The 16,669-nt window shown below is 46.2% G+C and overlaps 1 pseudogene; it reads left to right on the forward strand.

Annotated features, from left to right (window-relative positions):
• The first annotated feature begins 10,713 nt into the window (after nucleotides 1-10,713).
• LOC144769229 (nuclear receptor subfamily 5 group A member 2 pseudogene) lies at nucleotides 10,714-11,539 on the forward strand (annotated as a pseudogene).
• Nucleotides 11,540-16,669: the final 5,130 nt, after the last annotated feature.

A 16,669-nucleotide genomic window follows, 5' to 3' on the forward strand; every position in this document is an offset into this window, starting at 1 on the left:
GTTTGGGGGATAGAAAGCCCAGCCATGATCCAGGTCATGGAAAATAATTTTTTTAAACGTTTATTATCAATCCCACCAGGTTCATCTAATAGTTTCTTCCACACTGAGATGGGAATGGAATACGTGACTGACATCATCCGCGTTTCCCCTCTACTATTATGGGGTAAAGTATGGTTATCAGAAGACCTTCAGCTCTCACATAAGATATCCTCCAGGACTGTAAAAATCTTGAACATGCGATGAAGATCCCATGGCTTTCATATGTTAGTGACACTCTGCATAGAATTGGTTTGGGCCATTTGTATGACAATCCCGAAAATATGCAGGGGGATATAAAATCTTTAATTAAAACAAGTTATCGTAATAGCTTAAGTATCTTACATTCAGATCAGCCAACAAACTGTTTGGGTAAATTGAAGGTCCAATTTTGTTTAACATTTACTACTCATGTGCAATGGCGCTTTTATCTGACAAGGTTTAGATTAAACACACTCCACTTTCTTTTTGCCTTTCCAAAACAAGGGGGTTGGTGTGAGAGGCTGCTCCCTTGTCCTGGTGATAACAAAACCAGTCAAAATACTATTCATCTTGTCCTTTTTTGTTCTCTTTATAAGGAACCAAGAAGCAGGTTTATTAAGCCTATCCTAAAAGGTCGGCGACCATGTAACTATAAAGAGGGCTATGACTATTTGTTATCGTTATCATCACCTGGAGTTGCTGTGCCATGTTAAGCTTCATACAACTGTCATTACAATTTAGGAAACGGCATTGCTAAAATGCACTAAAAATCAATGACATATGTTGGCGCAATTGGTTATATGGTAAAATAATATTTTTTGGTATAGGGTGTGATTAATTGATAAATGATATGGAATATTTGTATAAGTTCCTTTTGGAAATGTTTTACTTCTATTTTAGATTCTTATGTATAAATTGTAGAATGAATTATCCTGATCTGTTTGTGTCAATATGCTTTTAAATTAAGGTCTGTATACTTTTGTGATTCTATTATTTTGAATCGAATAAAGTTTATGAATCGAATCGACTCAGAATACAAATTCCAAAATGCCTCATTAAGAGCCACTTGGAAGTTTTTGTGCAAAAAAGACATGAAAAATGGACTAACACTAACAATGATCAAGACCAATCCGGTCAAAACGCGTTGGTTAATGCCTGGTGATGGCTATGGCTCTTATACCTTGCATTAAATAAGCCCTTCAACTAAAACTCCTGGAGGGTGAGTCAGTTTCTTTGGTGGTAAAAATGTAAGTGGAATTTGATTCCGCTCTGTGGACCAGCTCCAGTCGAGAGTGCTCTGTGAGAGGAATCATTTGTGGGGAAAAAAAAAAATATATATATGGCAGCAGTACACACAATCGTTAAAACATACAAGGATGATTTAAATGAGTGGAAAAGGGAAGGACTAACACTAAGGATGAACATAAGTTTCTCAACAAAGATTATCCCATTTTGCCCAATATATATTTTATACCAAAGGTACACAAAAAAGAAACACCGGTTCCTGGGAGACCAATTGTGTCATCCATCAACAGTACCTATGAGAACACTTCCAAATATATAGACTTTTATCTTCAGGAGTTTGTGACCAGCTTACCAGCCTACATCAGGGACACTACGGAGTTTTTACACTTATTGAACAACTGTGAGTGGTCAGATGATTATTTATTTTTAACCATGGACATATCCGCTTTATACACAAGTATCGCCCACATGGACGGTATAAGAGCTGTGGAATTTTACCTAGGTAAAAGACCAATCCATATGTACCGCCACAACCAAATGTTAATCAAGATGATCAGCAAATGTCTACATAATAACGTTTTCATGTTTGATAATTTGGTGTTTAAACAACTGAGAGTTGTGGCCGTGGGGGCATATTTCTCCCCCAGCTACGCGGGGCTCCACGTTGGCTGGTGGGAGGAACATGTCCTCAAGGTACAACATGCCGCATTATGGTCAGCTCATGTGGTGAAATACTGGCGATACATCGATGATGTGTTCATTATTTGGCAAGGGACTAAGGATCAGGCAATGAGTTTTGTGAACAAGATCAACGAAAATAAATTAAATCTCCATTTTACTGCTAATATTGATGCAATGGTGGCCAACTTCCTTGACATCCAAGTCAAGATTATTGACGGGAGAATCAAAACATGTCTATATAGGAAGGTAACATCAGGGAATACCATATTGCACACAGGGAGTTTTCATCCCCAACACACTATTGCTAGTATTCCATATGGCGAGTTTTTACGAATACATAGAGCATGCAGCACCATTGAGGACAGACAGCAATGCTAATTGGAGGCCAAGGCGAGATTGGAGGCCAGGGGCTATAAATCCAGTAGACTGGAAATAGCCAAGAGAAAAGCTAATGCCCTCAATCGTTCCTCTCTTTTGGACCCCAGTAGGAACACACATGTGGCAGAGGCATGCCCTAATAGCAAAGGGGATATCAGATTGATCACCAGGTATAGTAGGCAGGCCAAGCAGATTAAGACCATCATCAAAAAAGAATGGCCTATACTCACTGATCAAACACTGAAACAAGTTGTCCCCACAACTCCCACAGTTACCTTTAGGAGAGCATATTCCATGCGGAATGAGCTGGTGAGAAAACAGTCCGAAATCCAGTCTCACTGGCAACTGGCTGTCCCCACGTAAGGGTTTCTTCAAATGCAGCTCCTGCCGAGCATGCAAATTTGGTATAAACACCACCTCCTACATTACCCCATTTTCCAAAGACCCCATCACTCTTAAAACTCACTACACTTGCCGCACAGAGTTCACTGTGTACGTTTTAAGATGCAGCTGCAATTTGTATTAGGAAGGCAGCATGAAATTGCAAGCACACGTACGCATTCTGCAGCACTTAAAAGCGATCGTGAACTCCGACCCTTCATACCCTGTTGCCTGGCATTTTAAGACTACCCATTATAACAATCTAAATTGTTTACAATATTTTGTTATAGATGCAGTAGCACTCAACAAAAAGGGGGGCAATAGGGAGCGAGCATTACGGCAATTGGAGTCACGCTATATAGTAGATTTAGATTGTAAATCACCGTTGGGGCTCAATTTAGGAGAGGACCTTTACACCTTTTTGTAACTGTGTAATCCTTTTATCAATTGTAGAAACTCGGTATAGTATTTCCCTGGCCCACAACCTTGCACCACCATGTCTGTGATATCCATGTCCTGACTGGGGCGTTTAGTTCTGTTTCGGTACTGTTTGGTATCTTAGCTCCTTCCTTATCCTTCAGATTGAAGTTGTTGATAGCGTTATTCTCTGCAACATTTTTCCAATTTGTACATAATTTGTATTTGAACGTTTATATTGCACAGCTTAACATCGAAATTACTTAACATGTGGAGGCTTGCATTTGAAAAACCTGATCATACATGCTTATATTTTGATCCATATTTAAGGGTGTTATCAACCTAGTATCTTGTGATCAGGAAAGGCGAAAACACACAGTTATCCCCTATATTGTGCGTGTGCACATCTAGTACACAATAGGGGTTTCCTTTGCAAATTTTCCATGATAGTCTTTTATATTTTACACTATTGATTTCCCTTTTTTCTCTTTTGCACTCATTGAGCACTTTCAAATTAGCATTATCAATTTTTATTTGGTGGTACATTGCACAAGAGTCGTACCTTAGGGGCATATACTGATTCGAGACAGAACAGGCCATATGTCGTTGAGATTCGATATCAACAAAAAAGTGGGGAACCTCATTGTGCTCCGCTCCCAGTCGCTCTGCGTACAAGGATATTTAATCCAACTTCCAATATTCATGTATAGTTAATTCAACATTTTACCAAGTTTAATCCAGGTTCAACAACTGTATATTCCAATTTCTATTTGTCATCCACACACATGTTTCTCCTGCGTTTTCGAGGTTTCCCATATTCAAATTGTGCCCATCCAGGCCTCTTTTAGGAATACGATCAAGAAGCAAGATTCATCCAAGGTAGCAATCTTTATTGACACCCAATGCATTTCAGGCTGTTTAATAGCCCTTCGTCGGGGGTAACTGAAATTCAAATATTAAAATGACACATGTTATTTATGCCATGTCCTAGGTTACATCTATTTGTATACCACATTTCTCATATGTAAAAAACATTAGAAACCAATTCCCAATTATACGTAACTAAACCTGAAACAGAGTTAAACTTCTCTTTCTGTGCCTAATCGCTACATGGCCCATACGATATTACCCACGCGCCCATGCGATATTACCCACGTGCCAATTGACAAGCATTTTATCTGATCAGCCTCTCCCCGACCCCGTTTTTTGTGATTTCTCTATTACTCTTATCTTTTAAACATTCTGTATTTTCGGGATTCGTCACCGATTTAACACTTATCCATAGTCTATTCAATATTTTCAAGCTCGCGCAGTCATATGCACCCTTTGTGCTTTCATACATTTACCAAGCACTACATGCATCACACTAATATCAACAGAGTCTAGACTCTGATTTCATCCTGCATCTCGATTTACACCGGTAACTATTCTCACTCCTTTAACCCCCACGCATACCTGCCCGAAGGTTGTTACGCTCCTCACATCCTCCTACGAGCAAATACAACCTCGCCCTCACGACCTTCCATTTGAAGTTGACTCTCCGCCCCCAATTACGTGGATCCTATTCGCCCCTGATTCAAACCACTCCATGTGCCCACCCTTTACTACAACTCCCATAGTGCACTACCCTATAAAAAGTAAACAAACTAAACCAACGTGACAAAAAAAGTGGCCCCTATGGTCACCCGTGGTCAGGGTTGACCCAAGGCCGTGCGCAGGGGCTGGATGCGCAGCAGTAATGGATGTACACGGACACCAGTGCTGTACTCGGAAGTGACGTGCTCGAGCGCAACGTCCTTCTTTTATTGACACCGCAGGCCACGCCTGGCCTGCGGGTGTAGGGATGCGTGCGTGCGTAAGCTAGACCGCTCACGGTCACTACATCCCTATCCAACCATACAATTTGTTTTCTTTTAAGTCAACGAAATCAAAATCAGTCTCATAATACTTCACACCACAATGCCTGAGTACTTGCGTGTCCCTTGTTGATCGATTCAGGGTCTCAGCAGGCAGGCATAGTCTTTCAACCTCTGGCTCGGCGGTGGGTTGGGTCTCAGGTTGTATCTTCGGCCGCTTCCCCTGACATCCTCATCATTCTGATGAGTATCCCTGGCTGTAGCCGCCGATGTTTGGGATGATGCCGTGGATTCCTGATCCTCTACTTGGCATTCTGGGGGGTTTGTATTGTCTCTTTCAGGAGTCGCCGCCCTATTTGGATGGTTATCCTCTCCTGCTGTCTCCGATCGCTGCCTAGACTCCGGCTGGAGGGCTTTGAACCACGAGGTGTTTCGTGATATCTCTTCACCTTCCTTTTGGGCTGTGACCATGGTGCCTTTGGTTGCCGTCACTGTCCACGTGCCCGGCTCGTAGCGGGTTTGGAACTTCCCTCCCGTACGTCTGTTCCTAATAATCACTTGGGTGCCCAACCTTAGGTCTCTTGGAGTGGCCCTCCTCTGCCTGCTGATGCGCTGATTCCCTTGCCGTCTCCGCGCCTGGGCTTCTGCGGGGTCGGCCAGGGGTGGTGCCCAGCCTGGGGCTGTGGGGAGGAGGTCTCTTCGGGGTCCTTGGAGCATGAGGGTCCATGGGCTTCTTTGGGTTATGCAGTGGGGAGTGCTCCGATACTCTCGCAGAAATTCGTGTAGTCTTTGTTCGGGGTCAGCATGTTCCACTAAAGCGATTCGAAACACTTTGTTGATGGTTCGCATGAATCTCTCCACCTCACCGTTCGCCTGTGGCCACTGAGGTGTGATGCGGCGGTGTCGAATTCCTCTTGTTGTGAGAAAAGTGGCGAATTCAGCCCCCTGGAATGGTGGTCCGTTGTCGCTTCGTATTTCTGCGGGGTAGCCGAACATGGAGAAGATCCTTTCCAACGCTGGTCCTACATGCGTGAATGCAGTGGAGACTACTCTCTCCACTATCGGATACTTGGAGTACGAGTCGATGACTACTAGGGTGTGTCCTTCCCCGGGGAAACTTCCAAAGTCTATGCTCACCTTGGTCCAGGGAGCTATACAGGCGTCTTCCGTGATTATGGGCACAGGTCTCTCCGGGTCACTTGTTAGTTGGCAACTCATACAATTCCTCACGTACTCTTCTACCCTGGTTTCCAGGTCCGGAAACCACACCTTCTCCCTCATACGTGCCTTCATCTTGGTCGTGCCTTGGTGTCCTCCATGGGCGAGCTGCACCGCCCGGTGTCTTAGGCTTTGGGGTATGACTAGTCGTGTTCCTCTTAGCAATATTCCATCGTCTGTGGCACTTAGCTCGTGTCGTACTCGCCAGAATTTGGTGAGTGATTCCTTGTCTTCCGCGGCCCAGGAGGTGGGTGGTCGTAAGTAATCAGCCCATGTTCCATCTTGGACTGCCTGAAGCGATCTCCGGTATGTATTGTCGGTGGTGGCGGCTTCCTTAATATCTTCCATAGTCATGCTGTTCGGGCATGAGGTGAGGGCCACCCATTGAGCGTACTCCTCGCAGTCGTCGTCCACTGGTTCAGGGTCTTGTGGCGAGGGGTGGCGTGACAAGTAGTCCGCAGGATTCTTGGCTCCTGGGCGGTAAGTGACCTCCATCTCGTACGATTGTAGCTGGACCACCCACCGTTCGATGCGAGGTGGCGGATGGGGAGCAGTTCCCTTGAAGAGGGGCACTAGTGGTTGATGGTCAGTGACCATTACAAACGGGTGGCCTTGTAGGTATAAGTGGAAATGGCTGCAGGCCCACTTGATAGCAAGGGCTTCTCGCTCGATCTGGGCATACCTCGTCTCGGTCGGGGTTAGGGCCTTACTGGCAAACGCTAATGCCGTCCATTGGCCAGGTACATGTTCTTGAGTCAGGACCGCCCCGAGTCCCACCGGGCTGGCATCAACGACCACCTCCGTGTGTTTTGTGGGGTCGAAGTACGAGAGTGTGGCTTTCTCCAGGAGTGCATCCTTGATTCCTTGGAATGCTTCGTCTTCTCGCAAGCCCCACTGCCATGGGGCGTCGGCCTTAGTCAGTGCCCGTAGCGGCTCACTCCTGGTGGCCAAACCCGGTATGAATCGGCCACAATAGGTGGTCATACCGAGGAAACTTCTCACTTCTGTCGGGGACTTCGGCGCTAATGCGTCCTTAATGGCCTTCGATTTCCTCGGGTCAATTTGGATGCCCTCCTGGTTGAAGACATAACCGAAGAATTCTATAGAGGGCTGAAAGAACTGACATTTCTCTTTGTGGAGGGTTGCTCCGTGGGTGCTCAGTCTCTTCAGTACGTCCCTCAGGTGCTTGTGGTGTTCCGAGGCAGTAGCAGAGTGTATCAGGATGTCGTCGCTGACATTTATGACTCCCGGCAATCCCGAGAGGAGTTCTCGGATGGTGTTTTGGAATACCTCCGCCGCCGAGGAGATGCCGAAGTTCAGCCGTTTGTAGCGTCGGAGCCCCATATGGGTGCTGAAGGTGGTGATGAACCGACTTTCCTCCGCTAGGGGAAGCTGATGGTATCCGGCATTTAGGTCTATCTTTGAAAACCACTTCGACCCGTTTACATCAGCGACGATGTCATCCATGGTGGGGGTCAAATGCCTCTCCCTTCGGATTGCGGTATTCGGAAGCCGCATGTCAATGCATAATCGTATTGCGCCCGGCTGTTTGGGTTTCTCCACGATAACCATGGCCGACACCCATGGGGTGGGTCCGGTGACTTTCTCGATGACGCCCAGTGATTCTAGTTTCTCCAGTTCCTTTTCCACCAACGGGCGTAGGTGGAATGGTATCCGGCGGTGGCGCAAGGCAGTGGGGGTGATTGATCTGTCAATATGCAGTTTGACGGGCTCACATTTGATGCAGCCCAAGCCTTTGAACAGTTCGGGGAAGCGTGCCAACAGCTCATCTACTTGATGTGCCCGTATGCGGTTTGCAAAAGCTATGAGTTTCAAGTCCTCTGCTGTGTGGCTGCTTATCAGTGTGTCGGCCTCCCGGTTGATAATGTGGATCGTTGCCATCACTTGGGACTCATCGGCCTGGATTGGTATCGTGATTTTTCCTTTGAGGGGTAGTGGTGTGTCCGCTCCGTAGGCGAAGATTCTTGTCTTGGATGGTATTACCTCAGGCCGTGGGCGTAGTTTGTTGAATTGTTGCAGACCCATCACATTTACCGTGGCGCCAGTGTCGATTATGGCCTTGACCTCGTTTCCCGCCATCTGTACGATGCATGTGGGCTGTGGCCTTCGTCGTTGTTTAAGCTCTCTTGCAAACGAGACGATGTATGCCTCCTCATCCTCCGACTCTGAGTCGTCATACACGGTGGGTAAGAGTTTCTCTGCCCTTGCTGGCGGTGAGTCGTTTAGTGACAGTTGGCGGACAGCTTTTGTGGGCATCCGTGACTTTCTGAAGGCTTTTGGCGTGTTTCTCTTGCGACATACTGACGCAAAATGGTTTGGTATTCCACAATTTGCGCATGTCTTCCCTTGGGCCGGGCAGTCCTTGGCCGCGTGGGGTTCATGCCCACAGTATCCACATCGTGTTCGAGTTGGGTCCCTTCGGTGTTCCTTTTGGGGTGGTCCACGTGGTTGGGATCGTACTGCATCCGCCCGCTCCACTTTGATATTGTCTAACTTGATTTGTGGCTTGTGTAGTGCCTGTTCCATGGCGGCGGCTCTGACGCTTGACAGTTCGTGGGATCTAGCGAGAATTAGGATGTCTTCCAGGGAAATACCCGGTTTGCGCAGGATCGCCCCTCTCAGTGTCTTGTCTCGACATCCCTGAATTATCTGCCTTCGTATGGCTTTCGGTTGGTCTTCGTCAGTAGAGCTGGCCAGCTCCCTGACACGGGTGTGGAATTGGTCCATCGTTTCGCCTTCCCTTTGACGTGCTTGCCCCAATTTGAAGACTTCGAAGTCCACGTTCAGTTGGGGGTCAAAATGGCCATTCAGAGCGGTGACTGCTGCGTCATAGTCGGTCGGAGGCCCCGTGTTGGGCAGGTGTTTGAACAGTCTAAATATCTCATCGCCTGCGTAGTGCAGTAAGAGCGACCGCTTCACTGCGTTGTCTGTCTCTCTTGTCACCACAAAGTAGTTCTCCAGCCTTTCAAGCCAAATTTTCCATCTTGGGGAAGCCGTAGGTGGGTCGGCCGCCTCACTGAACGGCGGTAGCACCCCTGTGGCCGCGTGCTGGAATGGGATGTTGATGATGGGTGCGGGTGTGCCTTCGTCCCCCATGGTGACAGTGCGTTGGGGCGGTGTCTGTGGGTCCCTCCTGTCTCTGTCCCCCTCCTGCGCTGGTTCTGTAATGCCACGTGGGCGTCGTGCGGCTCACCTCGGTATCTTCGAGATGGCGTAGATCTCAGGGACGCCTCGTGGTGTTCACGCCGTAGGCCGCGCTACTCTCACGGCGACGTCAGTCGACAGGCAGCGTGTGGATACCGCGCGCTGGTCCGGCGGCTTCCTCACCCCTTGACGCGGGCAGAGGGCGATCTGGGGTGCAGCAGGTACACCCCCAGCAAATTCCACAGCTCACCCTCAGCGCGGGAGCCTTCAGCAGGACGTTTTTCACTCTCACGCGCAATGCGTGAGAAATGGCAGGGTTCAGTGCCGTTCCGCGTCTCACGCGAGATGCGTGGGAAACGGCAAGGCGACGCAGAACGAGAAACCGGCTCTGCGCGCTCCGGCGCCGCTGTCTCTGCCAGGCCTCGTGGGGGCCGCAGGGGTCGCCAGGTCTCGTGGGGGACGTCGTGGACCCAGATGGGGGGCAGAGGCCAGGCACACAGGCCCCAAGGCGGCAGGGACTGTTGAGCAGGATGTCCGCGGCAGGCACCACGGAACGGAGCAGGACGCTCCGACAAGGCACAGGTGTGCGAGCGAGGGTTGGGCCCCCTCCGCTCGTCGCCAATGTTGTGCTGTGGCCCCTATGGTCACCCGTGGTCAGGGTTGACCCAAGGCCGTGCGCAGGGGCTGGATGCGCAGCAGTAATGGATGTACACGGACACCAGTGCTGTACTCGGAAGTGACGTGCTCGAGCGCAACGTCCTTCTTTTATTGACACCGCAGGCCACGCCTGGCCTGCGGGTGTAGGGATGCGTGCGTGCGTAAGCTAGACCGCTCACGGTCACTACACTGCGCACAATTATTTTATCAAACTAAATAGTCCGTGTGTTCATTCCATCTAAAGCCACCTTTTCGAAACTCGGCTAATATCATTTAAAGCATCCCTTAAAGTCACGTATATGGTGTTTTTCTTCTTGCTCCGAATTTTCATCAGTCCCGGGTGCACTATCAGCAATAGGGCAATTATGTATAACATGGCGTGCACACCTTCATTTTCACTTTCATCACAGTTTAAACGTTTATCAGTAATCTGCGTGCGTAAACTGGGCGTGTGCCTTGAGCATTTTGTATCCACTATGGACAAGTATCATGCCACAAAGAACCACACAGGCACACCCGCGCGCACAGCGACGGGCATGGCCGCCCCCGGACTGGCTCACAGGCCGGGCTCTTGGCATGTCTGTCTGTCTTGGCATGTCTGATGGTGTCTAAAGACGCATGCAGACGGGGCTCGTTTACGGCATCGAACCTGAATTATGCGGCAGTACCCACATTTATGTAACCTTCAAAAGGCAGCCATTTCAAGCTGATGGAATACACGTACGATGAAGACCTGAATGAGATGTGCCCGGTGTGTGGAGACAAGGTGTCCGGGTACCACTATAGCCTCCTGACCTGTGAAAGCTGCAAGGGTTTCTTCAAGAGGACAGTTCAAAACAACAAACGCTACACCTGCACAGAAAACCAAAGCTGCAACATTGATAAAACACAGAGGAAACGATGCCCCTACTGCCGGTTTCAAAAGTGTTTGACCGTAGGAATGAGATTAGAAGCGGTGCGGGCAGACAGGATGAGAGGTGGAAGAAACAAATTCGGACCAAGGTACAAGAGAGACCGTGCCTTAAAGCAACAGAAGAAAGCCTTAATACGTGCAAACGGTTTCAAACTTGAGACTTTGCTTCAAATCGTGTCTCCTGCCCAGACGGAGTACACCACCCCCCAACATCCACAGCATCTATTCTGTCTCCAAGAGTTTGCCCTTGAACACTGTTGCAATGACCCAAGTCAACTACGACTGAAGTCCATATGGGACACCATCACTGGGAATGGCCATGCCGAACCATGGGGCACTGCAAGGGTACCACTACCCACACTTCCCCAATCGCACAATTAATTCCGAGTTGCCTGACCACTACTCAAGTCCTTATGAATCTGCCGCATCTGCCTACATCTACTCAGATGCCTACCAAACCAGCTTCCGCCCAGACATTCCCGAAACTATCCTGAATTTGTTGCAGCTGGAGCCAGACGAGCCTCAGATCAAGGAGCGGATACTGGCCTGTTTGCAGCAAGAGCAAGGCATATCCCTTCCCTATGTATATAGAGATAACTCTAATCACTAGTATATGTAGTAGACCATTGTACTCTCTATCATTCCTATGTGACTCTTAGAGTATATCCATTCATATCCCTTCCCTATGTATATAGAGATAACTATAATCACCAGTCTCTTCTTTGTGTGACTTTACATCTTGTACATTTGCAATTTTTTTCTGTGAGTATCTTTTATGTAACGCATGTAATCCTAAGTCCTTATGTTTTGCAACTGGTTCTTATGTAAAGCGCTCTGACACCTTCGGGTAAAGTTCGCGCTATATAAAATCGCATTAAATTAAAAAAATAATAAAACATCGACCAGAATGCCTAGCAAGCATACACCCACTGGGGCGGGGTTATGAATTGAAATCACTTGAAATTGACATGCTCATGGCTCCTTCCCCCATATCGCCGAAGTCAGTGAACAAGGAAAGAAACCTTTTCGAAACGCTTTTGACAATCAAGGCGGAAATATTGCACTTGAAAAGGCTTGTACAACTCCCTGCTGCCACCCAAATATAGAAGGTTGAACGCGACGTTGTGTGGGTGTCTCCTCTGTTGAGCAGACTTCATATGGAATATATATATATATATATATATGCTTTTATAATAAAATAACCCTGAAAGGCTGATGATCTAATCTGCTCCTGTGTCGGTGTCCGGTTTTCGGAAGAAAAATCGGGTGTGGTTGGAGAATATATATATATATATATACACACATATATATATATACACACACACACACACACATATATATATATATATATATATATATATATATATATATATATATATATATATATATTCACTGAAAAAACCATAGGTTATAGACCATATATATAGTTAGGAATTAGCATTTAAAAAACCTTATTTTACTCACACAAAACCATTGAAATTCCATATATAGTTAGTAGTACTAACTATATATCGCGCACCCGCAATCCACTGCTGATCATGTCACATATTACATCATTCATGACATGGTCAGTGACATCACTGATGACATCACTGATGACATCTCAAATGACATCACTGATGACATCACTGATGACATCTCAAATGACATCACTGATGACATCACTGACGACATCTCAAATGACATCACTGATGACATCACTGATGACATCACTGATGACATCTCAAATGACATCACTGATGACATCTCATTTGACATTACTGATCACATCACTGATGACATCATTCATGTGATAATACGATGAACCTCTTCAGACTCTAATATAACCTTAGATACACTCAGTGTAAACAGACACTCACAGACTGTCACTCATCCATGGAGTTACTTACACACCTAGTCAGTCATGCAAAGTATCAATCACACCTCAATTTCCTCAACTATACAGTTATACACACCCTACTTATTCAAACATATACTAACACATATTTACTCTCTTTTACAATCCCTGATACAAGTTCACAATGATCCATACAGCCACTCACACATTCACTGACTCTTATGCACAGTTATTTATATATGCCAATTCTCACATGTACTGTGTTTTACATATGTACTTACTTTGACATGTAGCACTGAGATATCCATTCACTCACCAATGCACTCATGCACACAGTCAACCACCCATACAGCTGTTTCCACATGCACTTTTGAACCCATACATCTAGTGAATGAACTGCTCACACATCTATGCACAGAGTCATACACCTCCCAGCCTCCCACACACACACTCAGTCTCCCATACAAATACTTGAGCAACCAATCAATAACCCATATACTTACTCATATAGCTACTGATCAACACATGCAGCAGTTTACAGAACAACAAACATAATGATGCACAAATTAAGACAGTTCGTCACTAACCCATGCACTCAGTGAGACACATTTAACCACTCACTCATACAGTCAGGCATGCACCTACTAAATCCTTCATCCAGACACTTCTACACCCACTCATTCTTCAATATGTAAGACATATTTTAACTTTACAGAAATACACAGTCACTGGATGTTGTCATCAGTGATGTCATTTGAGATGTCATCAGTGATGTCATTTGAGATGTCATCAGTGATGTCATCAGTGATGTCATTTGAGATGTCATCAGTGATGTCATCAGTGATGTCACTGACCATGTCATGAATGATGTAATATGTGACATGATCAGCAGTGGATTGCGGGTGCGCGATATATAGTTAGTACTACTAAATATATATGGAATTTCAATGGTTTTGTGTGAGTAAAATAAGGTTTTTTAAATGCTAATTCCTAACTATATATGGTCTATAACCTATGGTTTTTTCAGTGAATTTTCAAGGTTTTATAAATGCTAATTCCTAACTATATATGGTCTATAACCTATGGTTTTTTCAGTGAATATATATATATATATATATATATATATAAAACCTACTGGCGGTTGCCAGTATGTAGTTATAGTTAGGATCTAGTTACCATAGGAAAATGGCAACATTCTATTCCCAATAACTTGATGAATCTTCGCGAAATTTTCAAAACTAATTCTTTGTTGATATCAGCTCCTATGTTAAAAGTTTGGGGGTGATTCGTCAAGGGGGGGCTGAGAAAAAAGGAGGTCCCAAAACGTGTTTTCTCCATGTTAATTTCCAACTTTAGAAAAGGCTACAGGTCGAGCAGGTGAACGGAGTTACCCCAATTTTGGCAGGGAGAAGGGTCTTGCTCTAGAAAGCACGCTTTTGTTTATTTGGTGTATATTCGTTCAGTAGTTTTGGAGAAATATCAAAATTTATAGATATCAATATTTGGGAATTCTGCCATCTGATTGGCTGAGGCGTTACGAGCCTGAGCTTGCTGCTGATTGGCTGCGACCGGTGCGAGCGGTTGCAACTAGGAAGTGTTGGCCGCCATTTTGTGATTCCGTTGAAGCGAGTAAGGGGAAAAAAGGGCAAAAAAGTGGAAAGGAGAGGGTAGGAGCACTGTAACCTCTGAGGGGTGTTTAGGGTGTGCTATAGAGAGGTTGCGAAGTAAAATATTCACCACTAATGGTGTGAAAGTGGTGGGCTACGGAAATTAAGTGAGGTATTGCCTAGAGTCCGATGCTGCTAAGGTGATCTGGTGCGGGACTCAGGGATTAAAGCGTGAGCCCAAATTGTGTGTCTTATGCTGTGAAGTCATGTGCCGTGGCCGCTGCACTACACTTGTGGAAGCAGTGTTAGCATGTGTTTATAACTACTAGGATGAACTACAGACTCATACTGGTCTGAAATAAGCATGGGCGAAATGTGCGAATTCGCGGATTTCCCCGCGAAGTCACAAAAAAATCCGCAAATTCGCGAATTTTCCAGCGAAATTGCGGATTTTTTTGCGATTTGCCCTGGAGTACTTTCTACTGGCTAATCCAGTAAGTGCTCCCTCATTGGGTAAATGTATAGTGCTTTTACTTCACTGCAGCTGCGAAAAGGGCCAGAAGATGTGTCTCCAGTGACCATGTGTGCCTGTAACACAGGCACAGGCACATATGGTCACTGGAGACACATCTTCTGGACCTTTACGCAGCTACAGTGTAGTAAAAGCACTATGGGGCAGATTTACAAGCCGATTGCGTCTCTTTTGTGCTGCAGTTGCGTCACTTTTGTGACGCAGCGGCAGCACAAAAGATGCGCCATGGTGCTGGGTATTACCAACGTGACGCATCTGAGAGATGCGTCACGTTGTAAAGCCCTGCGCCATCAGGAGGCGTTCCGGCGCAGGGGAGGGCGTTCCTGCGCAGGAACGCCTCCTAAAAGTGGCTGAGTGAAATCTACATGATTTCACTCAGTCACTTTTAGGCCAATGCTGTGTCAGATCCCTGCGCCTGCTTGAAGCAGGCGCAAGGCTTGACGCAGCATTGGGGAGATAGGGCCCCCCAGAGCATTGCTGGAGCTGCTTCGTGCTTGCGACGCAGCTCCAGCAATGCGCTGCTTTTACGGCACAGATGCGTGACGCATCTGTGCCGTTTTTGCCACATGGTGCGCCGCATTGTAAATGCCAAAACACAAAAATAATGCCCACACCCTCCTTGTTAATTATGACTTTATTATTTCAGTTGGGACCAAACAATACTTCATTACATTTGGTCAGGTACTTTTATTTATACCAATCATTTTAATTTTTTTAACAAAATTTCATCTATTTTTTAGGCAGAAAAGTAATATATATTGACAAACACTCAAATCACTTTTTACACATTTATATACATATTATACAACACAAACTTATCTATTCACAAATCAAAACAAAACAAAAACATCCAAATAACAATAGACATTTCAATTATCGTTTTCTCTACCGAAACTCTACTTCAGGATTATGCAAGACTACGTCAAATGACAGGAACATTTAGGTTTGTGCCTATTTTCATTGTACACTTAATATACTGCTTTGTTCCTGTTGGTGTGCTGATAAAGATCAATTTACAATGGTCAGGCGATTTCAGTAGTTGTTTCCTAAGTTAAATTTGCCCGGCGTAAAACGCCTCTAATACCATACGAAGTTATTCAATAAAGAGGCAGGCGCTGGAGACTGGAAGACAGGAAACAAGTTTTATTCCGACGGAGTGGAACACATCAGATCGGACAACAAGGTATCGTCTCGAGGTGCTCTCCCAACCTCTCTGAGACCTGGTCTTTTATACACTGGTTTAAGACATGTGAGCGTCCTTTATTACAACAGGGACATTGTAGAGCATGAGAACGACATCACTGGTAACACCCCCCCCCCCCAGTTCCGGCCCATTCCAACACATGACAACAGTAGAGACTCTTTCCCCTCATATGATTGGGAGGGGGCTATCACGCAGCTGAGTGTTCTGCCGATTCCTTTTCGAATGTGTGCGCCTGATCGAATCTTCTGGGGTGGAGGGTCGTGATCAATAGTGGCTCCTTTCAGGAGAGGCGAGTGCATACAGTAGTGGACAATGAACTATAACCTCGGGCTAAAGGATGACCAGCGGTCCGTGCTGACGTTCAGGCTCAGAGGAAGGGGTCATCAAAGGAGGGGTATTCATGGACGGAAAGGAGGTGTTGGTCAGGCGTGGGGTGCGATTCTTAGGGACAGAGTCATGCGGGAGGGGAGGGCTCCTGACTTGTGCATGAGAGAGCGGGGGCAGTCAGGGTGCATGGGGGACGCTTGCAGGGTCAGGGAAGTGCGCTGATGAGCGATCGT

This window comes from Lissotriton helveticus, chromosome 7, assembly GCF_964261635.1.
Source record: "Lissotriton helveticus chromosome 7, aLisHel1.1, whole genome shotgun sequence".
Classification (NCBI taxonomy): domain Eukaryota; kingdom Metazoa; phylum Chordata; class Amphibia; order Caudata; family Salamandridae; genus Lissotriton; species Lissotriton helveticus.